The sequence below is a fragment of the Osmia lignaria genome, chromosome 14, assembly GCF_051020975.1.
Source record: "Osmia lignaria lignaria isolate PbOS001 chromosome 14, iyOsmLign1, whole genome shotgun sequence".
Taxonomy (NCBI): domain Eukaryota; kingdom Metazoa; phylum Arthropoda; class Insecta; order Hymenoptera; family Megachilidae; genus Osmia; species Osmia lignaria.
In genome coordinates, this window is record NC_135045.1 from 9,236,161 (window position 1) to 9,262,516 (window position 26,356).

The window sequence follows — 26,356 nt, forward strand, 5'->3', positions numbered from 1 at the left end:
ATTGTTTAAGGGACGAAGGAGGTGATGGTGGAAGCTTAATCTTTGACTACTCTCGGAAGTGAAAGATGCTAAACGTGTCGATGTTACAATGAAAAATGTTATCCTATTAACGTCAGACTGTAAACGAATGACTCACTGTTTTGTTTCTTCAAACAAACCTTAATTATTATTAATAGCGCTTAAAATAAAAAAATTTCTAACTCGAAGCTTTCTCAGGCCTAATATTAAAAATGAAACTATCGAAATTTTTGAACGACTCGCGTAGATTTCATAGAATAGCAATTTTAGAGACAGATTCGTGTTTTTAATGGCTCGTATTCAAAATTCGGACATATCTGGTGGATACATAGCGTTTTAACGACTCGTCATTGTTTGTTGCGCTACCAGCAGGATTCTTCTTCGATTTGTGACTTCTCTTCGTCGATATTTGCATTTTCGCTTCGCGACGGAGATTTGAAATGGTCGCGGAGCTATTGTATCGTTTCGTGCCGTGTTCAGACGCGGATGAACTTATCCCCTGCTCTTTTCACCTTTCCTCGGCTGGCTCGAATAATCGGGGACCGATCGCGGGTCGAATCAAAGGTCAGTGTGTACAGTTGCCTCCGTTTAGTAGACGGTGCCGTCTGATCACGAACAGGGTCGAGCGCGAAATTCCCCATAAGGTTTTCCGCACGTTTTCGCGCGACCATCTTCGCTCCTTCCGCCTCCTCTAACTCGTTCCTGGAAACTCACGTTCCACTTTCCAGCTCTCCTTTCCGTTTAATCCTCAATTAGAATCACCTAGAATCTAAATTCTTGCTGTTCGTTGGAAAAATTTTAATTTCCATCCATTTTACTTGTACACCTGAAAGGTGTACTTGCTGTTTTTTCGTTCGAATTTTTATGAATGAACACACGACGACGATTACGACCTTTCGCGGCTGAATGGAAGGAGTTCAAGAATGAGCTGGCAGTATCCTTGTCTTTTTTTTTCTCCATGTCGCAATCGTTCGAACGGGCAACAGACATCGCGGCGTTTCTTTCGAACATGAGGCGGAAAGTGGCAGGTTTGTCGTGTCGTTTAATCGTCCACGAGGGGGCCATCGATCACTTCCTTCGGCATAGAGATTGATCACCGTTCCGAGCATCGGTTTCGCATAGACAACGACGGTATTGTCGGTGGGCGGTAAAGGTTGGCCGACGATTTAAGCGGTGTGTGACTCATGAATACGGCTTTAAAAGTCGTAACGGTACCTGCCCTGCGTGCATCGCGTTTTATAGAATCGCGTTCTCATACGTGTACCCTCGTACCTACTTCCATTGTATCTAATTGTTCCGACGATGGAATGGAATTCTCGGTATTGTCGGCGAAACCGGGAGGAACGTTTCTTCACCGTGTTTTCGCGCGTTTTGTAATAGGATTGACCGAAGGAAATGAAAACGGGGACGTTCAACTTTCCGTGGTACGTTAGGTCTCTTCGATGCACCATTTTCTCGCCGTTTCTTTTCAATTCGAATGTAAACTTTCGACGAAACGTTGAAAGTTTCAACTCGTATAGGTACGTGTGCATCAGAGTTTACGATGGTAGCAGCGTGTTCGAAGTCGTTGCACGTATCCGCAAGAAATTGAATTATTACAACCGCGCATCCAGCGAACGCGTTGGCTCGAAATTCTTCTTTGTTTAGCTCTCATTCGCGGCCCTTTTATTTCCCTGTAATTGATATCGACGAGCTGCAACGCTACGGTCCGACATAATTTATCATTTCTACATTTCTCCACGACTTTCATGTTCCTTCGTGCCTCTCGAACTGCACGCTGCCTGGCCGCTTCGATGCATTGAATTATTACCTCGATACAGGTGCACCTGCAACCTGTAAACGTTCGCCGCGTACGGCTCTTCGACTTTACGGTGGTAGCTGCGTGTGCATTGCATCATTCCGACCTGTTGCGGCACTCGAAAATGCACTCGGTGCGGTTTGTTGCTTGAGAAAACGACCGGAACATTTGAAACGTTTGCATACGTTCTGTAGAGAAAGAATTCTGACTGTTAATCGACCTCCACGGTTCTAAAGTTTCTTCTTGCCACACGTTCTTTCTGTTTAGTCTGTTTGGCAAACATCGAATGCAGTGTAGAAAATTTCAGAGTCATTAGAGCGTGGATGACGTGACAATTAAAGCAACGAATCATTAGTCATATCAGAAATGAAAGATTCAAGGGTTAGACTAAGGGTCTCGTAAAAATCAATCGTTGAGTTTACGTGTCTCGCGTGCGACTGTTTCCGTTAGACAGTATGACAAGCAAAAATACACCGAAGGCAGTACTTCCTGTTACCGGTGGAGAAAAAAAAAAAATCGTCTCTTCTGTCGTTTCATGGTTAGGGAGCTCCCTTCATCGACCTCTTCATCCCCATGCTACGAGCCACGTAACCCCTCTCTAATGGATGCTCTTGTCACATAGTGGATAGTGGTCGTGGAGGTACCGACTGCATTTAGAAAGGTCGTTAAGGACTTATTATAGGAACGCGGTGCGTTACCCGTATCTCGAGGGTGAGAAGTAACAGGCTCCACCTCTTCACCCTCGAATGCTTGAAGCGCCTTTATTCGTTAAGATCCGTTCATACGAGACGAAACGAGCTTGTCTGCTCTTCGTTTATTAAACGATAATTTGCATTACGTCTTAAGTAGATTCAGAACGTCGACGAGTAAGGGGATCGAGTCAGGGGGATGTCTTGCTGCTGGTGATTGAAGTCTATAACGATCGCGAGTTAAATATAATCAAATAACTACATTAATTCAACTATGAATACGTTTTCTCATTTCATTTGTATAATGATTGACCCTTTTCCTAATAAAGTAGAAAATATCATGAGTTTCTTAACCCTCAGACAGTGGAGAGTCTAATTTAATTCCGTACTTCATAATACTTTCCTTTTCCAAATTTTACGCTGTCATTCTAAAAATTATTCTTCCAATTTGAGAAATCATATTCGTTTAACCCTTTAAATCCGGGTACTTTTAGCACAGCCGATCGCTTTAATTTTAAATTATATTACTGAAGTGATATTCTATTATAAAAGATATTTATTATTGTATTTATTTTATTTTTATTTTAGTGCTATATAAGCCATAGCCGCTATTTGATATTAGCAAAAATTAACGTGTTGTTCATATACCACACCCGCAGTTAAAGGGTTAAAATTGTGTGTATAGTGGCGTGAAATGATACGAATTGTTCGTAGTATAAAGTTTGTGCAGAAACCTTTATGCATGCACTTTGCAGATACAGAGGTTCGACAGTAGGCGTGTTCCTCGCGTGTTTGCAGGGAAGTTGTTGCCGCGATGCCGCGTATTTATAGGCGTCATGCCGTTTGCTTCTGTATTAGCCCAATTTGCTTCGCAACCCCCGGTGGCTCCGTGGCCACCCTCCAATTAGTAGATTAGTCGGAGCATAACGCCTCCGCCTTGTTGGCGCGATTCGCAAATTCCAGCCTCGCCACGGGGACGCTCGATTTAACGGAGCCGAAACCGCGAATTCGCCGAGGACGGTAGTATTTTTGGAAAAAAATTCGGACCCACTGGAAGCATCGGGCGCGTTGCTAATTTCTTGGTATCTCAACAACGCGAACCGCGGTTCCAGTTAGAAATATTTGTTTCTATGTAGCATAACTTTTTGTGCACGCGGTATGGTCGACGTTAAATGCGCACCGAGCGGAAGAAGAATGCGCGTGAGAAGTTAAAAGCGTTGCCTGGTACATACAGAGACAAATGCTTTCAGGGAACGGGACGGTGTTTTGATTTTTCTTGCAGCGTTAATATTTCGTTGCTGTGAGTGTTCCGCGAAATTCTATGGTATGACGGCGTTAAAAAAGAAACGATAACCGCGAGGGAAAGTTCGTTGACAGCGGTTCGTGGCGCGAAAATTTTCTACCTAGAAATATATTTCGGATTACCGACCGTCCCCTTGACAAATTCGCTAACTAAGAATCGTTCTGACAAATACTTCTCTGGAAAGCAAATAATAATTTCAACCTTCTTGTATTATCGCGAGATTTTGAGAAGTCTGCTGTTGAAAGATCGATTTGTACATGCTTTGTTCGGTCGAGCGAGAGGAGGTAACAATACTGGTCAGACATTGCCTTATTGATCACGAGTTTTACGTGAGCTATATTGTACAATAGCGTTGTAACGTATAGCTGGAAACGATTAGAGAAACGTTTACCTCGAAGACTTTATCCATGTTATACAGAACGTTCCACCAAACCGTAGGTTTTTTAAAAAAGAAAAACCTCGAAATCTAGTTTCATTTCTTCTTATTAAATTGACAAATATTTGTTCTAACAATTTCCAAAATTTCCAATCATTCTTTTCATTTGTTGGGCTAAAAGAACAGCTTGAATCCTTCTTCGAAAGCTCCCCACAGACTGATGGTTCATTGTGTTGGCACGCAGACCGAAAATATTTTAAGTCAACGCGCTCCTCCATAACAGAACGCATCCCTCGTAAATGCTTACGTAAATATTGCACTACAAACGAGTTGGAGTAGTACTGTCCCTTTTGTAGGGGCAATTGTACGTATGGTATATTAGACAGTTCATCGAGGCGACGACCTTACGGATGAAGTAGTAGTTAGTTTTCTCTTAAGTCGAATCCATGGGGGGATGTTTAAGGGAAACACAGGAGGGCGCAGGAGAGACACGCTCCGCTGCTTTTACGCCTTCGCTCGTTCCCTATTTTCGTGTTTCTCCGCCTTCGAGGCGGAACTAATAACCCGTAAATGACCCGTTACTCTTTCTGTATGAGTTACACGTACCACACGTCGGCTCGACCCGCCGAACGAAAGGAAAGGGCGACAAAATTTTGATAAGAAATAATGATAAGAAATAATTTTCTGTGTATTTAAAAATTTCTGCGGTAATCTTTCAAATTAAAATTGGATTAGTAGTTCGTGGTAATTGGCTCTCGCTTCTCGGTCCCGAAATTCGTTCACACAGAATTCTACGTAGTCGAAGGAGCCACGGCCTTTGCACCAGCTGCAGCTAAGAGAGGCGCACAGGAAATGTATTTCTACGGTTTGAACGATTCTATTTTTGAAGGCAGACAATAATGCCGTCTGCGCGTCGAAAGATACTCGCTCGAAGCCGTGCCTCTCTTTTGTCCAGGATCTCTTTCTCTCTACCAGTTGTACCCTTAATAAAAGCTCGTAAAAGATTGCCAACTTTTGCCCGTGTCACGTGTAAATTTATTTCGGCCTCTCGCTCCAGAGTGCATAGTCGTAAAATTCAAATTTCCATACCTTTTTTCGTTTGTTCTCTTTTTTATTTTTCGACAGTTTTTGGCACCGACAAGCGGACTTATGAGGGGATACGAAGAACCCCTAGGACGACGCGTCGACGAGAAATATCGGCGATAAACTTTCAAACGACGCGTGCCTTTTTACGAGGTCGGTGATAAAGGCCCTCGTTGTTATCTTCGCCAAACTTGCTTCCTCCATGATAACTGGATCTTTTTCTATCTTCTCAATGTAGTACCATATTCTCGTTGCGGAAGTATCGCAACACACCCCCATAAAAATGGAGTTTCTATTCGGCAAACCGAGTCACCCTTTGTTAGAAAGTTGAGCGAAGAGCAACGTACAGGGTCGTACGAAGTTCTTAAGAACCTTCCGTTCAAGTTTCTCGATCATGAATCAAGAGAAATGGAAGGATGAGGGGGGCAATACGTTAATATCGAGTAGTTATTATTCGAACGACGACTGGCGAACCTTATGGGAGAGCCTCGGCAACGATGCTACAAAGTTTCCGCGGTAAGAGTTGATTGTTTCAAGAGATATCATCTTTTCCCATCGGAGCCGGGCAAAGTTTAAAGCCCATTCTGGCGGAAGCGGTTAGAACACCGAAACCACTTCCGGCCGGAGGAGACAATCGGCTTTCAGTAGGGTTCCCCTGTATTTTAAGAGCACTCTACCGATGAAAACCGAACGGGAAGCTAAGCGGAAAGGAAGTTGCACAGTTGCTGCTCTCGTATCGATTTCTTTCCGTTTAACCACGCATAAATTGCTTTATCTCGGTTAAATCGATGAAGTTTTCTCACGAACCCGTGACTCCTTCCATTCGTCTCGTAAAACGTACAAATATTCCATATAAAAGATGAGGGATCGGAGGTGCGTTAACTTTGCCGTCTCTTCAAATCTGCATCAGACTTCAAACCTAAAGTGTCGCCCACTTTGCTATACGAATCTCTTTAAAATTTTCATTTCAAACGAGCCGCCTCTTTACGACCTCGAGGCGCCACCGGCTCGCTTTCTGTTCTTCTTCTTTCAATATTCACGCGACAAAATTCCTGCCAGAGGATGCTTTCAAGGTATTAAAGAGATGATGCAGCTTTTCGTGTCTTCGTTCGCCTCTCCTCAGTTTAACATTCTACATAGAAATAATTCATCTCTAAAGGGTTAACGATTATTCGCGTGTTATTCTCCTTAGAAACACCATCGTTCTTCCCCTTTATCGAATTTTTCTATTATTAACGAGATACTTTGCGAGCCCGCGTAATCGGTACTTATTAATACTCCCGGGAGGATTCCTCTGAATTGCAATGTTCGCGAGTGCATTGCTGTTAAATGCACCATCTTAGAGAAGGATTATAGACGAACGCCTTATGAATAGCTCGATAAATCTCCGCGCTCGATACCGTTCGCCGTTCATGTGTTGGTTTTAAATGCTCGTTTAGCGCTCCGGCCGATTTATTACGAGATTATCGTGCCGCCTCGCGATCTCCTGCGGCTGGTAACGAAAAAACGACCGTGAGACTTTCAGCGATCGTTCGGCTTTTTCTTGCTTTCCACCTGGAAGCTTAACCAGGTACCGCGGCACGAGGAAAGTGAGAGGAGGCCGCGAGATATCGCGTATTTATCGACGCGACTCGAATCCCCGATCGGGATTAATTAAGATGTTTGAAAGCCTGATCGATCCGTTCCGCTTATGCAACATGTAAATCCGCCGCTGAATAATACCGCGATGTTTTGCTCGAGATCTTGGAAATTGTACCAATTAATTTTATATAATAGGAGTCCTTAAATAACGAATTTGGATTACAGATGGTTCTGTTATCTGAAGAATTTCATAGTGCACCCTAGGTGCATCAAGGTCGCTGGAGACTTGAATATTTAATTACTTGTCGGCACGTATCTCGCCTTGACTCGAGCTTGCGAAGAGACTGTTATACGTCGTCTCATTATATGCTCTGCTTGCATTGTACAACTCCTTTGGAGTTCCTAGCAATCCCGCGAGAGAGCTTTTAGAGGTCAGTCTATTCTTACCTGACTGTATTTGCTCTTCCGTCTACCGAAATACGATTCTCTATGCAGCTTTAGCGCGACGCTCTAGGATCATAATTTGCATACCTATGATATTTCGACGCGTTCAAGTTTCTCTGCGAGGTCATTAGTTCATCGCGTGAACCAGAATAATTAGGTAAACTATTTGAACATCTGGCGAGCAGAATTCGACTCGTATTCTAATTGAACTCGAAACGGAGCGTTAAAGAGGCGATTCGGGGTAGAGCCGGTGTTTGCAAGGGAAACGGAACCGTTTGTCGTTCCATTTGCTATTCTCCGAACAAACGAAGGACAGTGCCAGGGTGAAGTCCGTTTGACACGGACACGAATGCGTATAAAACCGCACACGAACGCATCCGAGAAACGAACGAACCCTGTTAGCCAGGTGAAGTTTGCTCGAGTTGGGTGTATGCCGAATAAATAAGATTCTGTCCCTCGGGTGTAGCCTCGTTGAATATTTCCAGGATTCCATTACTTATCTACCATATTGCTCGACTTGAGAATTTTTCTCCGCCAGTGAAAGAATTTGCTCTTGAAAGAAACAGCACTGTTCACCTATTTTCCCCGTTCTTCCAAAATCTTTCATGCTTTCCTTTTTCAATATTAGAAAATTGTCTAAAATATTTTGGATCATGTTTTTTTTTTTAAATGAAGAGACAGGTTTGGGACGATTCTCGTATTTTCCTATTACCGTGACACGGTCGAACCCCTGACCGAATCCGAATATCGTTGGCTGGAGGTTTATTGATTGGGGAGGCTCGGGGTTGCCCCACCCTGTTCTTTGCTCGCGAATATAGTTCACCAGTTCGCCCTCGGCATTACTGACCTACTACCACACGAGCACCGTTCGCAAGACGAGGACTGTCTTCAAAGAGAATATCCGAACGAGTCGAGGAGGAGCGGTTTCAAAGGCGGATCTCTATCGTGCACGTTCAATACGGCGAAGCTTCGAGTACGATTTCCAATGAGATCGGCTCTGAATCGACGTGTGGAAACGCGAGGAAAAAAAAAGAAGAGAAGTTGAAACCCAGCACCTTCGAGACTTTCACGGGAATACTTGCGTGAATAATTTTTCGTCGAAAAAAGAACCGAGAGCGTTCGGCTCATCGAGCAAGCGAGACTTTCCAAGCGTGTATACGCGTTAGAGAATTGATCGAGAAAATCAGAGCGGGAAACAGGTGAAAAGCTTGCGCAAATAGAGCGAAAATCGGGAAATTGATTTCGAGCGGTGATGAAATTTCTTTGAAAAATAGTTGAATTCTAGAAATACTGTTTCGTAACGACAAGTGTTTCTCCTTGACCGCGTTCGGTGGCTTCCGGCTTGAAGTCACCAAATAATCAGCGATAGGGTTAATGCATTCATGAAAGTTTTCCGCTCGTCGAGTTGGTGTACATGGCTCGTGACTCGATATTTGTGGCGGGCATGTTTTCCAGAATGTTTTCCCTTGCATTTTTCGCAATGCATATCAAGCGAGAACATCGAGTGCATCGGCTCCTCGAAAGAGATCAATCGTTTTCAGCGCGGACCTTTGAAGAGAGGCGCTTTGAATCCGCTTTGTGTGTGGAATGATAAAAAGTCGGCTCGTTACTTGCCCTTCTTGACCCGTGCTTTATACTTACAAGAGCTATTCGAATACGATCAAAATTCCTTTAATTCCATCGATGTAAAGAAAGGGCAAATAATTAATTAAAATTTTGTCAAACGAAATAGTGTCGATTAAATGATTAATTATGACATTTATGTGAATATCAACGCGGAATCTGAAAACGTATGTAACAATGTTTCACGTGTCACTATTATTGTACAAGAATTTCGCAATAATTCACTGCTTTTTATCGTATTCGTTTGTGGAAGCGTTTACTGCAGTGAAAGACTTACAATCATTACAATGTTACGGAACACGAGGAATACAATCGTTCTGAGTGAATGCCCTGATAAATGCGCGTTGCGTAAGCAATAGGTGTACCACTGGTAATCTATGATCTTCTGCTTATCGTGACTGTTACACGTGGAATAATAATCGTAAATTAGCGATAACGGAATGTGGAAACGAGAAATTCATCCACAGCTTATGAAATTTGAATTTTATTCCAAGACTTTGGTAACTCTCGTGACACTTGGTGTAACTTCCATCCTCCGTTAAATTTTAATCAAGTTCCATCAAGTTCGTTCCGAGACTTGAAGAAACTTAAGTGGAACAGTAGACCGAACAGGAATTCATCTCGTAGCGTTGAATTAACGATACATCGCAGAACTTGGTGAATGTGTCATGACCGCGTTTCTTTCTTCGTTACACTTCCTCTGATTAAAACCTGCATTATGCACCAACTCGCGAAATTCGGGCAAAAAGGGGCGTGGTCTTCCAACGTGTACGGATCCGGTTTAATAGCTCGAGAAAGGGTAGCAGTCTCGAATTACAATTTCAACGATTTTTATTCAGGAGCAACGAGAGTGTAGGAACAAAAGGGTCTTTGTTGGAACTTGGTCTTGATCGTTAGGAACAGTTTAATTATTAGCAATTTTTAACTACAGTTTCTTTCTATTTTATCAGATATACTAATAGATCTAATAATGGAAAGAATAAACAGGGTGGGGCATTGAAAACTGTGGGAGTTATATTATTTGGTGCTCAAAAAGGCACTTGATTATACCAGAAGAGGTGCACTCGAAGCAGCCACTCCCAGAAATATTATTCATTCTATTTATTGTGGGAAGCAGAATTGAAATCTGTCGAAGTTCAGAGCTCTGTCAAATCGATTGATTCTTATACAAGTGACAGTGCGTTTTATTTCGAGAAATTGCAAGGATTTTATCTCGTTTCCGCTCCAATACGTCCAAGATTTATCCGCTCGATGCATCATTTTTCAGAAGACAAATCAAATCTCGAAACGTATCTGGGAGAGAGGCTCTTCTCTCGCGGAGGATCAATTGAAAAGTTTGTCCATTCAAAAGGATGGGTTATTTCAAGAACAGAATTCACAGAGGCAGGTGCTTGAACCCTGACCCTCGCTTTATCAACAACCCTTAGATGCTTTTAACTAATAAAAGGGTAGTCGTTTAGGGACAGGTAGTCGGGCTGTTTAAATTCTCGAAATTCTTCGGCGGGCCCTCTGCTCCTGCTATTTTCGATCCATAAGGAACCCAGAACCCTTAGGAATGGGTATTTTTAGTCGACACCTGTTCACCTTCAACGCGTATCACGTTCGACTACGATTTTTAGCGTGCTGAAGAGGCGATAAGTGAGTAACGATTCTGCAGGGTGTCGTCCGCAAAAGGACTGGCTTATCTGTTCGCAGGCGTTTTCGCGAGGATTCTGAGAGCGAACGCAAAGTATCTTCGGCGAAAAGGAAAAAGTGAGGCGGGATATCGGGACGCGTAAGGATATCGAGGACTGCTTTCTTTTATTTTTAATTCTTTATGGTTATTCCTTTACTTGGTTCGTGTTTTTTTCGGGCAAAATTCGTGTTCGACGTTAACAGTATCGCGGTAAGATTTGAAATTTTATTTTTCCTACGTTTCAACTACGTCTCGAAGTTCTTTTTAGCTTTTATAATACAGATACCGAGGGAAAATATGTTTGCATAAAAGTCAAAGAGTCATCGTTTAGTTAATAAACGTTCGCCGTTCCAAAGTGCAATAAATCTTATGCAAACAATCCGCACTTAGCGTGGAATAGAGTCACGAATTGTTATTCAAAGAGGAAAATCGTTCTCTTACCTGAATCGAGAAAGGTTGGGTTCTCGATCGAACGATATTAATGCAAAGTGCTCGATCGAACTGTCGGGTTATTCGATTAGTCATCGATTTTGCTACGCCGAGCTGTGTGGGAATGACGAAAGTTGTCTTTAAAATAGCAGCAATTGTGTAATATCTTAGAAACAAAACAAAAAAAGATAAACCTATATAGAGACTTTCTTAAAAAAATATTAAATTCCACAGTATCATTCGTTAACAGGTTAAACAAAGTTAATTGCAATAACAGTGAAAAAGAGCCATGTCGTTGCAACGTTTCACCTATTTGCAAGCGTAGACACTTTCTATCAACGTCTATGTTTAATTCATACATATGCATGCGATGCCGATGCAGTCATAAACAATGCTTTGACCCGATTAGATAACCGTTAATTGATGGTGCTTAATTAATATGCACGGCCAATGAACATGTAGCATTTTACCGAGGTACTTGTGTCCGCGGCACCGTGTGTTGCCTCTATGGTTATTTCGTTGCACCCAGCTGCAACGATGCACCTGCGGAACCTAGTGTGCATCGTAAAACGTGCACTCCTATACATTTTTCCTTTTTTGGCAAATTTATACAAGCTTTCAGCGAATGATCTATGCTCGTATTTCGTTGGAACTATTAATACGAATCAGTGTTGCGGGAAACAGATTCGTTGTAACGTTAATCGCGATCACGTGTAGCTAATTGCGTGGGTGTGCTTTATGTAATCGTTGGGATCGGCTGTTACAAAGGGATCGGGAAGTTGGGAACTGTAATATGAAACACGTTTGATCGTTCCAAAGAGAGGATCAAGGGGGGTATTTTTGGGCGAGTTTTTTAGGAATCAATGGATTTTCGATGTTGTTAACATCACGCTCGCCGTTGAAATTTAATTAAACGCACGGAGGCGAAGTGTGTGTTTGCTCTGGCTCTCATATCCCGCGAAACTTGCAAGCCGCCGCGAAAGGCAATTACGCGTCGTGGACGAAAGGTAAATGTAGTTGCGATCGGCGAAACGCCAAATTTTCCCCGCGTTTTCGCGATGAACACGCTTCGCGCGCCAAAAGCCGGAGCCGGTTTAATCAATGGCCTGGGACTCGTCGATGGAGGGTTTTTGCGAGGGACGAGAATCGCCCGCGGGTACTTTGAAAATTTAAACGCGTTCGAGCGGAGAAGAATCGGCGAGATTCGGCGAGGAGAAGACGCGGGTATCGGATTCGACCCCTGGTGTTGATACGGTGCATTTTTTAGCAGCGTCTGGATTTGACGGAAAGCTTTTTGGTAACTCACCGTCGTGCTACCCGCTGGGTTTAATCCACCGATGGGCCACACACGAGATGTTAAATCAGAATTTCAAATGACTCGTTCCTCGATGCGAGGAATATTTAAATACCGCCGTCGTCGAGTAATAACTTCAGCAATGTACGCAGAGTTGTATTAATTAAAAAACAGTTAAACGTGATTAATCCCGAGCATTACAGCTGCAAAACTTGCATCAGGGATTCTTGCATCTATTGAGCTGCAGTTACGGCTGCTTATCGCGATGAATAACGTTGCAATTAACGAGGAGCATAATTTCGCGTGTCGTGCATCTGCGTTCCAGCGTCGCAATAACGTGTCGATGCAGTCGGACAGGAAACGGAGTTGCATTCTCGCGACAATTTATTGGCAAACAAACGTTCTACGTAAAATTCTTCGTACGAAATACTCTGTCGACTTTCTTCGTCATAAATCTATTTTATAGCACAACCGGCTGGAAAGTTTTCCATTGGTAGATGGCTGCGCTCCAAGATGCCACGTCGTTCATCTTAAACGGACGAACGCGACTCGATTGAATCCCGTTGATATTTACTTGGATTTTCTGCAAAATCCGCATCGATATACTCGTGTTTCGATGGATGATAGAAGATCGAAAAGAGACTGATTTTTCTTTGTTATTCGAACGTTCTGATTCTGTGATTTTCGTTTTCGGTATCTTCACGATAATTCGCGATATTTTTGGATCTCCTTAGAAATCAGTTGAGAGCCGTGTCGCAAATTAGTGGATATAGCAGTGAGGAGGAAATTAGTGGGACGCGGAAATCGAATTCGGGAAGCTTGCCAATCTCGCGTTTAGAATTCAAGAGCGCCACGTTGGCCATTCAAGTTCCTCCTATCGATTCAGCAGCATTGTAACTGGCGAAACGTTATGCAATCGCGACCGCAACCCCACCGGCCCTGGGTTATTTAACAAATTTACGTTAGGTGTAACGTTTCGTTTTTAATTAAAACACCAACTTGGAGCTGGTGTTTGCGGAAAAACACAAATAGCTTCGATTTGGATGAAATGAAATTTATCGAATATCGCGGCTGTTTCGAGTAGAATCCCTTGCACCGTTAGGCTAGGATCCGACTTGGGACTAATGAGCATGTTGGAACGAATGATGGTCGCTTAAATGGTGCTGGCGCGGTGCATCGCGCGCTGATGTACGAGGACCTAAAAGTAAATTGCTAGGGTACCGCCGATCGAACGCGGGAATCTAGCCAACCGCAGATTTAGAGACGTAGCAAGACGAAATTCGGTAGCCACCGATGGTAAACTGCAGCCTATGCAGTTTGTATTATACTTTCACAACTTGAATCGCATTTTTGTCCAGAATCATCGGACGATACCTAAATCACGATTGTGATCTAACTGTAACTGAAAACGACCGCGTTGGACGGTAACGAGATTGAAGAGCAAATTGCCAGGGCAAGCTGATCGAAATCTGCAATTTCGCCGATTGCACTCACAGCTGGCGTAAGATTAAAGTAACCCCGTCGTTGAAAACAACCGACCGAGCGGACGTATCGCGAACGTTTATCGGTGCATCAGGCTAAACAACGACAGCCATGGCTTAGCTGATGGATGAGACTGCTCGATCGTTTCATACGGGAGTGTCGGAATTCTTTGCATAATGTATGATCGAGAGGGGAACGATGGAAAGATCAAAACTCCCTGGGGTCAGCCGGTGCTTCAGACGGAAAAGTCTAACGGAAGACGAGGCAATTCGGGGGCGTCTCCTTCAATTATGATAATTCGTACGGTTTCCAGTCGACGAAATGTGCGTTATCGATTTGAAATGTGTTATTGGAGAAGCAGTCCTTATAATAGCACACGTAGCACCCTGAAGAGGAATACTCTTCTAGGTTAGAGTAATGATTTTTCGAACGTATATATCCACCCAGAGGGTTAATTGCATTTTCGTGAGAGATCGAAGTCTCTCGTCGCGATACGAATAATGATGCATCGTTGAGAATGAGTGAGCCAGGGAGGAGAAACAAAAGAGGAGGGTACGTGTATCGCGTTGGTCGTTTTACGAAAAATGAGCCGTTCTTGATGGCGTTCCCGGTGAAAAATGAATATCCACCGGCAGAAAGCGAGCCCCTCTATCGCGAAGGAATCGGAAGCGATGGATCAACGACAGTTCGCCTCGGTGGTCGCGGCCCTCTTTCCGCTGGCCTGGACAGCTTGCCAATTTATGGCCGATTGATTAAGGCTTCGATAAACTGGTAATCCGGAGGAAGCGGAGGAACGTTCTTGCTCTTCGATGTCGTGCTCGTTGTGGATCGGTTTTTTACGAAACCTTGCCATTCATCGTTTCGTTGGCGAGCTACGGTTCCTCGCCGAGGATTCCGATTCAGCTCTAGATACATACGATTCATTGATCCGCTTCATTCTTCGAGAGCTACGAAAAACCATTGAACGATACATATATTCATAAGGGCGATCGTTCTTGATCGATGATCATTGTATCATCGCGTCTGAACATCTTGAAGCAATCGCTATTAAATTCTTGCTTTTCTTTAAATTTCAGATATTCAATGAAAAATATTTATTGAAACGGAGGAGAAATGTTTCCTTTAAATCCATACTGCTGCATAATTATATTGTGAACGAGGAACAGAACGCAAAGCAAAGTGAAACGGGAATCCGAAATCACGTGTGATTGAACCTCGATATCAATTAATGTAATGAATTGAGCGATAACGTATTTGAAGCAATGCGTTCGAGCAAACACAGCCTCGATATCCGATGAAAATGCTGATCGGAAAGTTCAATATTCCGCTCGAATAGCGTCGACACATACGTTCGCATTTTTCATTTCATTTCTTTGATCCACGTTACACGATCCAGCTTTTCTCTTTATACCCTGAAGTAGATCCATAGAATCGTGTACCTAACTGTAAATTTTAAGCATCCTTCCGTTACCAATATATTTGTCAAATTCATAAGAACCAATATTGCAAATTATCGAATGGTACGATGGTCCTCTTCGGATTTTGAGATATATTCCGTGGATGATTTATTAATGCAAAGTGCATATTGCATGCACGCGGTTACTGACCTTAGTTGCGGGTGTATCTGGAAATTGGTATACACGTCACGGTTTACTATCTGGATTCTGCGTTATAGTAATCCAAGTAGAGACGTATGTTCTGTTTAGCGTCCATGTTGATTTATTAGCTACATCTCAGCCGTACGTTTCCTCGCTATCCGTACTAATTTAGACAACAAGATTGGTTCCTTCGTACCTCGAATTTCTCGCCTGTCTAACGATTATTCAAGCTTCAACCGCATCAAAATTATTAATCACCTACTTATAAAAAGAAATCGTTTCAAATCTAACTTTGATATAGTCTATTAATAATAATCGAGAATAGTTTCTCTCGTAAATGCAGTTTCTTATATTCCCACTCGTTCCGCTTTCTATTCATTTAATGTTAAAATCTTGCTCGATGTTATCCCATGCAATTGACCCGTGAACTCGATTCGAACAATGAGGCGGTAAACGTCGCGGTGCTTTCCCGATTCGTACATCTTCATCACGGTCGAAGCAGCCTCTGTAATCGTCGATGTTTCGTACTCTTACGGATTAATAGTAACCGCACGTGCCTCGTTGATGCTCGCCGGCATCTGGACAATAATGTCCCGCGGTTTCCTGGTTGCAGCGCGATGCCAGATGTTAAATTCAACTACCGTCGGCGCCCAAGTAGAGTCAAAGGTGACGTTGAAATGCCTAGCTAAAGGAACGACGTAAGGTAATATACAAAGGATCGCAGAGAAGGATGATGATAACGAAAACAATCGGAAAATTAAGATCGCGATCGAAGAAAAAAGAAATGCCGAAACCTTCAGAGGACGTAGTAGTACGTGAGCGAGTACAAACGCGTTAAGGTATTCCACGCTCGAGTAACGTTGAAAGCTGAAGATACCCAGAGAAAATGGAACGAGAGGAAGGATACTAAGACAAATTAAAGCGGAACGGCTTTAAATGTGAACATCTGCATTATCCATGGATAACACGGCGATGCGTCGCGTCAGGACGTAGCAAGATGAAGTACGGTTTCGTCACATTAAGTATTCCGTGGCAAGCTGAGACTCGCGGAGGAAGAAGCGAGCGGCAGATGAGTTTCGATGCTGGAACGCGCTGCGCAGACTGGTCGGCGTCCTCGTCTTCTCCGCGAGCTGCATTTCAATCGAAGCTTATATCAACCATCCCAGTTGCATTCTTTGACCTTCGCCAGTGCGGTGGTCGGGAGGTGCATGCGCAGTGCCGTAGATATACGGGGTGGCACGAGGGCGCTTCGCTCTGTCGGATTAAAGGGACACTGTTCTCGTTACGTAAGCTTCGCCGATGCGTCCTGGTGACGTTAACAATGATAGAAATCCACTTAGGGAAACGTGTCCGGGGCTAAGGTGTTAATCAGATGATGTAGATTCATTGATTCTTCCCTTTAACAGTAATTTGGAATACTGGGAACTTGAGAACATAATTATTTTCTTTGAGAAAGCTTGAATTTCTTTTTAAAATTGAAAAACGCCAGAGGTATCGAAGATGGATTTCGCAGGAATCTCTTTAAAAGCTGTCGTATCTATATGAAAAGGAGCACGATTCTTTGTTCGTGTTTTCTCTATCTTCAAACATTTTCTCGAGACAAAGGGTGTCGCGCCTTATCGCGGGGGGTACGGCAATGCTCGCGTCTCGAGGTACACGAGAGGAAGTCGACTAAACGTGAATCGAAGCGAGTCCCATTGAAAGGGGAGAGCCTTGCAGACCGGCTGCAGAAGAAACGTGCATTCGTTCTTTTACGTCATAGCAAAGTCGATGCGCTGGTTTTTCGTGCGGTGCATTCGACAGCGACAACTTTGGAATTTTTGATACGTTCGCCGAGCTTGTCGAACCGGACGTTGAAAGTCGGTGAAATGAATCTGGTCCCTGTGGTTCGTTGCGATCGTCACGTGTTGCAATTTCTTTCTTGCGAAACCGCTTCGAAATTATTGCTCGATTGCGTGCCACTTTAATTAAACAACGAAGCTCCCGCTTACCGTTGATTTTTTTCTTTTCTTTTCCTTTTACCTTGATTACAGAGCGGTTGGATAATGTAAAAATAGAATTTGAATAAAATCAGACGAGTACTTTCGAAATCGTACGAGAGCTTTTTTGTCACGCGAATCAACGATTCGATCGACGAAACGTCCTACATTCTCCGAGGTAAGTTCATCGAGGCGAACTCGAGCGAACACGGTCGACGTTTTTGTAATTAATCTCGCAACCGGTAGGATAATTAATTGAGAAACGTAGCAGCCGCGAAAAAAGTGTCGTGACGAGGATCCATGGTAGAGAATCAACCACTCGTTCTCCTCGTGATGTACGACCTTGTTTTTTCTTTTTCCCTGGCCATGACCCTGCATTATTCTTTCCCACGTGTCTGTTTCATGAAACTTCCATCGAAAGTTATTACACCACGATCATCTCGATAAGAATAATTCTTTTATCAAGATATCATCTAACTGCCTTTAATTCCGCGTCGAGTTATCCGGGTGTAATTCAATCAATATATCCCTGCTAACGAATTCATCACCCTAAGTGGTTTCTAATCGCAAATAGACGTCCGTAGGCGCAATCGAAGATAATCAATCGACGATTATTGTCAATGCAAGAGCGAGCAATTCGTTAGTCATTTTCCATCGGAGCGTTAATGAATAATCGATAACCGCTTTCCAAAGTTCATACGGCGAGGCGTTCCTTTCTCCCTCCGATCGCAAGATTAATTGGGTCATAGAGTCGATTGTATCGGGATAATTAACGGATATTACGTAAAGATCAGAAGAAAATGTCAATGATCGAATGATCTATGACGGAGCCGCAGGAAGAGAGTATCGCGTATAAGTTCTAACATAGATCATTATGGTTTCTATTTTAAGGATCTGTTCATTGTATTGAAGTATACTGAAATTATGTGAATTCGTTACGCGTTCCGTTTTCTTGAAATTAAAGTAACGAGTCAGGTTGTTATCAGGATAAATCTGTGTTTCTCCTATCTTTTGTTGCACGCCAATATGGCTCGGCGAGATCGGCCAATAAATCTAACCATGGTATTAGAACTCGTTCTCACCGTAGAATATGTATTTTGTAATGGAGTTTGCATCGATATTTATTATGTGCCAGAGTAACGGTTCGACGTTACGCCTCTAGCGCTCTTATCTTAATACTAACGTTGTTACGGTTGCAAAATGCTGTTAGTCTCGTAGATAAATACGCGTATCGGAGTGAATTCTTTCGCGGATATACTGGCTGGTCGAGTCGAAACGTTATCGCCTAGTAATTGTTTGCAAATTGTTTTAAACGGTAGTCACTTTTTCGATTATCAGACCGTGAAAACGTATAGAAACAATTTAGATATCAGAGAATTGCAATTTCTAAAAGATATCGGATCCTTCTATTCTTGTAATCGGTGAAATTAGAATTTATATCCGTATTTCCTCCGATCGTGAATTCGATCCCATTAATCATCAAGCACAGAGTTTCATTAAATATTGATAAATATCAGATATAAGAAGAAATATCGGGGTTCGAATCTCGACCGATTTCTTTTCCCCTCGTCGTGACAGGAGTCACGAAATCGGGATCACTCCTATCTTCTGTCTGATCGACGATGAAAAATGTGACGGGGAGAGAGTCGAACAGATGAAGCTTATCATTTTACGATCTCGTTTCTTGTACAACTAACTGTACCAATCCACCTGCAGAATGCAAATGCACTTTCTTTGAATTAAAAGTTTCCTCCGACTTCGTTCGAATAAAAACGAATTGTTAATCATACAAGAGGAAAGAAAGAAAATTTAATTCAGCATCGAAAGGGTTAAATGGCGCGAAGGATTAGGGACAGCAGACGAGGGCCGGGCACTCCAAGTTCTCGCGTTGCAAAGCCACTCGAGCTTTTCACGCGTTCTTCCTTCGAACTCGTTACAACAGCCCTTCGACGGCTGAAAAGGGAGCCGGTTCGTCGAGCTCCTTTGTCTTTCGATGCTCTTGGTTGCCCACGTGGCGTCCAGCACCGGGAAGTGTTGCAACGTGTGCACGTGCAACCAGCCCGGACGCGCATCCGCGACCTGCAAGACACGCACGGCTTTCGTGTTTTATGTAAATGTATCCGTGCGACAGTGTTGCGTCTCGTTCCACGATCGTTTAGCATGAAATCCTGGGGCAGGATGCGCGTTCATTCCAGAAGGTAGCAGCGTATCCTGTGGGAATTGTTCAAGGAACGAATTTAAGTAATTTTTCGTTGTGTTGCATTTAGGAATTCTAGTTTAATCACAGCAGTATTACTATGGCAAAAGTCTAGAAGCAATTAGTTTATTTTATGAAATAATATAAGTAGCGTAATTTATTATGAAAAATAATGAAATAAATCCAGAGTGAACTCGAGCGACAACTTTACAGCTCCAAGATCTATCTCGACAGTCGTTCCCTGATGTCTCTATTGCCAGCAGGTCTCCTAGATTGATCATTTCAGGGCATTCATCAAGGCAAAGCGTGCGCGAGATTGAATGGCAACGATAAGAATTTTAATGATCGTTCATTCACTGGTTTTACCCGATCACGGACACACTCGATCGAGCCGCGCTTCGTTTACATACCAGCGGACTAATTACAGTTATTAGAATCGCGCTAGGTATTCGTGAAATCGCGTTATGTACGAAACGGTTGCAGCTGCCAGTTTCCTCTGAATTAGGTATTTTTATTTCGGCTTAGCGATTTCTATCTGCAGACACAGCGATCTTGTTGAATTCTGCCAAAGTTGGCCTGGAATTTCGATGAGAAAACTGGCGAAGTTCGAGTACCGTTAGCAAAATTGCCGCTAAATAAACAGTTCCAAATTAACGATCTCACGATCGTTTCGATTCGACTCAATTAAGATTAATTAAAACAGTGCGTGTATAGTATATCGAAGCGGAGTAGGTAGTTGTATCAGAGGAGGGGACCACCAGAGCGCAGGTTGGATCGTACGATGGCGGTTTTATCGCGTCTGAGAGCATGTGTGGCATCCCCGTTTCGCTCTAGATAACTATCGTGTTCCCATCAAGATCTTCCTCGAGCGCATATGTTGATGCAAATGGGCCCGTGCGCTTGTTCCCGAACGCTTCAAGCAGGAGCAGGTGCGTCCGTTCGGGAAACTCGACCGATCCCATCGTCGTTCTCTTTGACGCGCGCACGCGCTATCCTCTCGGGGCTACGGTTCTTGTTTTGCGAATCGTCGAAACGTGGATTGGCAGCGTGAAACACGCGCTTAGAACGGTCACGACGCGCCAAGTGCAACGTACAAGCAGATTTGCTCGCGAAAATAGTCCGCTTTCGATGTATCTTGTTGGAAACTGCGTTTGAACGACGTGGGTTTAACTAGGCGCGACCAGACAGCGCGTTTTACGCGCAAATACGCGAAATTGAACGACCAGTTCGCGTGTATTTGTTCCAGACAGGAGGTTTTAACGAGGAAGATTAAAGGATGTCACGAATGGCCATTTTTCTTTTCAGCTGGGAAATGCCCTCGCTTTTCTGTTTCATTTCGAAGTTAAATTTGACAAAATTTAATGATCGGAGTTTCTGAATAAATTAGCGAATTAACATAATTCGGTCAACAGTCTGCAAATAAAATTGTTCCCGTTCAAAATAGAGCTGCAAAAAGGTAAAGAAAAAGCGAGACGTGAGGTATTTAAACGACTTCATTCGTCTTATTAGATCGTCGAGATAGAAAGGTATGCTGGTATTCGTGTAAGAGTAAAAAAGTTTGGGAGATGAGATTCGGTCAGCAGAACGAACGCGTTCGTGCAAGAAGCTCGACGTTAGCGTTTCAATACTTACATAGAAGTGCCGTTTGGAGCGGATGCCAAGGAAGACGTGGCAATCCTCCAAACTGCGCGGTACCGAACTGTCATCCTCTTTGCTTAGAAGTTGCTTAATAATTCAGAACGCAAAGTTACCGGCTGACTCGTTGAAGTAAATAGATCCGGCCGGTGAAATCGTTTAAGCAACGTGATGTATTGCAGCTAATTCAGCCGTGCAATATAATCCGACAGTAAATACAGGTCATTGTGTCGCTTTCGTAATAATTATGATGTATTATACAGTCAAAACACGTGGACATTTGTTTTGTCAACTTTTCCTCCTTCTTCCCTTCTTTATTTTATTTTAAAATCACAAAGTATTACAAATTTCATGATATTTCCTAAGTTGCTTATCTAAAAGATAACTACGTGTATATTTAGCATGTTCTACTTTCCGTTTCAAGTTTTCATTATCTCTACTCAGCAAATCTTCTTTCATAAACCTATTCAGTGCAATTAAAATATAATTTGTACAATGAAATTTCTATAAATATTCTGCAGTGGCATTAAAATTAATTTCAGTTAGGATAATGGGAGACTAGTACCAAACATAAACGAAGAAAGTAAACGTCTCTTATATTTTCTATTTATACAGCATCGTTTATATCTTCAGCCGAAGTATTCTCTCGAGCTATTTATAAAGGTAATTAAATCTGGCTGCATCTTGCACCATAATATACCGCTGTTGTGTATCGGCCTTACATGGAGACGCGCCTTAACGCGCATGGGGGGACGCGCCACCTGGGATGATTTTTAGTAAAACAGTTCGATTACCGTGTGTCATGGCGCCGAATAATTTCAATAATGAAATACGCAGTAAATCGCGCGAGATTCTTCGCGGTCTACCTGATAAAATAACATTACTGAGGATCCAATTACTAGTCTATGTTAATTGGAGGTGTTTCAAGTAAATCGTGGGTATATTGTGTGGTCTGGAGGAGAACAGGCCTTCGACAAGGTTCGTCCTTCACCTTTCAATGTACCGAGTTTCTTTACGCTGATCTTGCACACGCTCAAGGACGGTGCATTCTCTCTTCTTCAAGGCTCTTCCTTCATAAATTTCTTACCTGTCCCCGTCGCTAACGGTACAGTTTTCAAGCTTTCGCTAGTTACACGTGTTTTGAAGTTGACGGCTCAGTGTAGAGAGCCTTTTAAAGATGGCTCGTTACGACCATCGGTTGGGTGAGTCTTAAAACATTAAATTTACGCCTAACCGTGGTTGGTGGAAATTTTTTCCTGTATCTAATCAATATTTCTTTCTGTTTACAGGTAAGAGCCAATTGACATCATTTCTTCTACCATTTGCATCAGGAAACACGAAACGAGTGAGTACCTAATATCGAATATCATTGAATTAACCTCAATAGCTCCAATTTCGAGAATTCAGAGTTAAAGCGATTTAATTTCGAAATCACGAGATTGAAAAGCCCTCGAAAATTAAAAGCCTTCGTCGCTCAAATTTTCATCGCGAAAAAGGGTCGATCTCGAAAGCTGTACATTTGGAAACGCTTCACTTTCAGCCACTCGATATTTTCATAGAATTATTGTTACCTGATCAATTAATATACCGTTAATTTGAATGCTTTCAACCGTCTCATTAATTCGTACGGCGTACTGTTTCGATCGTCTCGGGATTCGAAAGTATCCGGTCAGAACCACGTGAGTCACGCGTTAAACTGTGTCAGAAAAGTTGGCGGCGTTTAAAGCGGCTCCGCTGCGTTCCAGCAGTGTTAGATTTTTCGTATTGGCAATTAACGGCGAGTGCCAGCGGGAAGGAAGACGAGCATAGAGAAAAAAAAATGAGAGGAAACGATGCGAAACGAACGTGTAAGAAAGGAGGAAGGAAAGGAGAGGAACGGTTCCCAAGTATTTATACATCTTTGCATTCTCGACTGCCGGAGACACCCAAGGGGCTTTTCCTAGTAAACCCGGAATAGATACCGTCCAGATGAGCTTGAAAAGTTCGTCTCCGCTTCTCACCGCCTCGCACGTATTGTTAATCACCATTTGTTTTCTCCGGATGAATAGGGAAACCTGCGAGCACCTGTCCGCCAGGACTTCCTGGAAAGATGATAGCCCCTGTTCGTGACTACGCCTTTATCGATTAGCGTTAATCCTTTGGCATGGGCCGGTTAGGTATCTTTGTACGAGCAGCTGTGTTACTGTAATCATGCAGTAAATATTAGCGAAGCGGTTCGATTCAATTGCCCACTTAACCCTCTGCTGCTGGTGTCTATAAATGCAGCGTAAGAGGTCGCGTGGCTGATCAATGCTGTTCGCTTTAAAATTAAAGGATCATTGCTGAGAATTCATGGTGCGCTATAAGGAATACTAAATTTCGAGTTAGGGAGGTTTTACCAAATGCTAAGTACAATTTAGAACTTTTGTTTCTCGTAAAAGTTTCATCGATGATTCGCTAAAAATGCTTTCTCTCAACACGTGTTGCCTCGTTGGAGGTTGAACGATTTACCCTCGGGAAAGTTGTTGGCCGACCATTAATCGCAATTTGTTTTCGTTCGAAGGAACGTCGAGTGTGCAAGCACCTGTGCCCTCGGAGTTCTCCGAAAGAAACCGATTGTAGAACGTCGACAAGCTCGTGTAGAAAGAGAATGATGCTTCCTACGATGTTTCCTCTGTTTTTAACAAGCAATTTCTATCAACCGAGCGGACAGCTTCACAGAGCAGGATACGCTTGTTTGTTTTCTCGAACATTTTGTTGCTCGTGTCCTTACGATTTTCCTCGCTCTTTTGCTCTTCTATTTTCGTGGCCCGCTTAGATATTCTCTTTTTGAACGAAGATTTACGATTGCCCGCGGTTTTCACCGTCTGTTTTCGAATTGTTCAAAGATACTCGAAATCTTAGCCGGTGATAAATTAAAGATCTTCTTTACTCGTGTCTGTTTTTTATCGAAAGGCAAATATTTTGGAGGTTGATCGATTAGAGCAAAGTATTGAAAAAAAAAGAGGAGGAGGAACGGGCACCGCTGGCACCGAAGAACGAATGATTTATCACTGTTTGTAGCGTGCTACCACTCTGCTTGATTTTCGTAACAGCAATAATTCTTCCGTTCTTCGGAAAGAAGGGCGGAGTTTATCGCGTCTCAACTCGGTGTTTTAGTTATTTTTCAAACACCTGCTACTACATCACGGGAAAAGAAGGTCCGCGGTTTTTATGCGAAAGAAACTTGATGATTTATTCGCTTGGAAGATTCTTCCGCATACAGTCTTCCTTTTTTCTATTTTTCTTTTTTAATTCAACTTTCAATCTTTCATTTTATAAAAAATTCAAAATCAGCCCCTCGAGATTTTCACGTCACGCATTACGGTTTAGTTCCTTTTTCACTGAAAGATTCCTAGAAATTACCATCCTCAGAAGTGTCTTCCATGCTAGTTTAACGCGTTCACCGTGTGAAAGCGTAGCAACAACGATCCTCAAAGGGCATTCTTTCGTTGCCATTAAAGCACGCAAGGGCAAAGCACCTGCTCGGATGGTCTCACGGGGTGAATAAACGCGCGAACAGTGAAAGAACGAAAGCATGTTAAAAGGTATCCGCAGAAGTTACATGGATATGACATTGGCTGGTTAAGGGAGTCGTGTACATTGCACTGATGCAATCTGCGCCCGTGTATGAGCGCGGCTGTGCCTATGCAAATACCAGCTCGCTACAATCTCGAAGAGACACGGCTCGTTAAATTACATTTGAGAACGGGTTAAAACGTTCGAGGTGGTTAAATTATCATCGCCTCTCCGGCAACACGTTGTCCTGTACTCGCTAATAATCGTCGAGTAATTTGCGCGTTTTTGCAGCGGAGCTTTTAACGCTGGCTCGATAGAATTCCTCGGTGCTTTTACGAAAATTATTGGCCAGGTGTGAGAGGTTAAAATTGAAATTAAAAATCTTATTAACGCTTTCCGGCAGTATTTTGATTTGACGTTTTTTAATGTAAAAGTTGTAGGATTCGTTTACACAGCTGTATCCCAGTCCCTAAGGCTTCCTCCCGGTACCCGGGGAGAGAACATCCAGCTCGTTAAACTGTTTAAGGGCAAAGTCGTTAAATCGTCCCTGTACCTGTTCGCGAGCGTTCGTTGAAGCGAAACGCCTTGCAAGAACGCGTCTTGCAACCGCGGACGGGTGCAGGTGCAAGGCAATTAGCAACCCCTTGTTCTTGCGTAACGGTGAACTCTGTCGCATGGAAAGCGGCTGCAAGGCGTAAATTATATTATTTCGTTGCTTCGTAAAGCCTTGGGACCAATGAATGGAGTGCAAATCAGTTCTATGGAAGGTCTAAGTCTCCTGCAAACAGTTTGTTCAAAAGAGACCCGTTGACATTCAGCAGTTTTCTTTATGCTGCTATTATTTTCTTTCATTTAATTAATTACCAGTAGGGGTTAATAAACCAACTATTTCATTTGCTTCTATCCTTAAGGATATTTCCCAAGTTTAAAGTGCTGCTAATTTTTGTAATTAATTAAAAGAGGATGAGAAAACCGGTAATGGGTTCCATTTCTGCTCTTTACCTTTTATTCATCGCGTGATAAACGAGATAGGATTGTTTTCAATGAACAACAAAGCAAATGTACTCGCGTAATTACTAACTGCTCTGTAAATACGAACTCGTACAATGTTTCTTCTTCATGCATTTTAATGAATGCAAACCGGCCGTCCACCCTCTCGCTGTTCGGGATTTTATATCTCCCGGATCCATTAAATCCTGGATTTGAAAAATACTTGCAGGATTCCCAGCGTGCAGCCAGCAATTTCTTCCTCCTTGAAAACTTTTCCTTAAAAGAGAAGCCTCGCTATCTTTCTTGCAGAGCCAAGGTTTTTCGTCTGGACAGAAGTTTCTTTTGATCTACCTCGAACCCTTGCCTCTCCATTATTCGTAATCCAATGTACATACAGCGAGCAGAGAAGCTCTATTACAGCAGAGTATGTTTCTCTCGTGCGGAGTATGCAAGAAACCTTACCCGTAGAAATTTCAAATATCAAAGAAACTCGATCGCGTTATTTGTGCATGCTATCTCGGTGCTCTTAGCATTGTTTGTACGGAGATTCTGAAGCCAGCCTAACACGAATTTTAGAGTAATTTCAACGTAATTCAATCGTCCTTCGTTGTTGGAAACTCTGTTG

The 26,356-nt window shown here is 42.9% G+C and overlaps 1 protein-coding gene across 9 annotated transcripts in view; it reads left to right on the plus strand.

Annotated features, from left to right (window-relative positions):
• The window catches only part of LOC117605661 (uncharacterized), a 215,059-nt gene that overhangs the window by 8,057 nt on the left and 180,646 nt on the right, over positions 1–26,356 (plus strand). The window contains exons 1-2 of one of the 9 annotated variants that reach the window (XM_034327236.2): positions 21,985–22,406; positions 22,494–22,549. The exons of the other annotated variants lie outside the window; for them this stretch is intronic. The gene's annotated coding sequence lies outside the window, so the exon portion shown is untranslated. Of the gene's footprint in view, positions 1–21,984; positions 22,407–22,493; positions 22,550–26,356 lie in introns of those variants that run through there. 9 annotated transcript variants of the gene reach the window in all.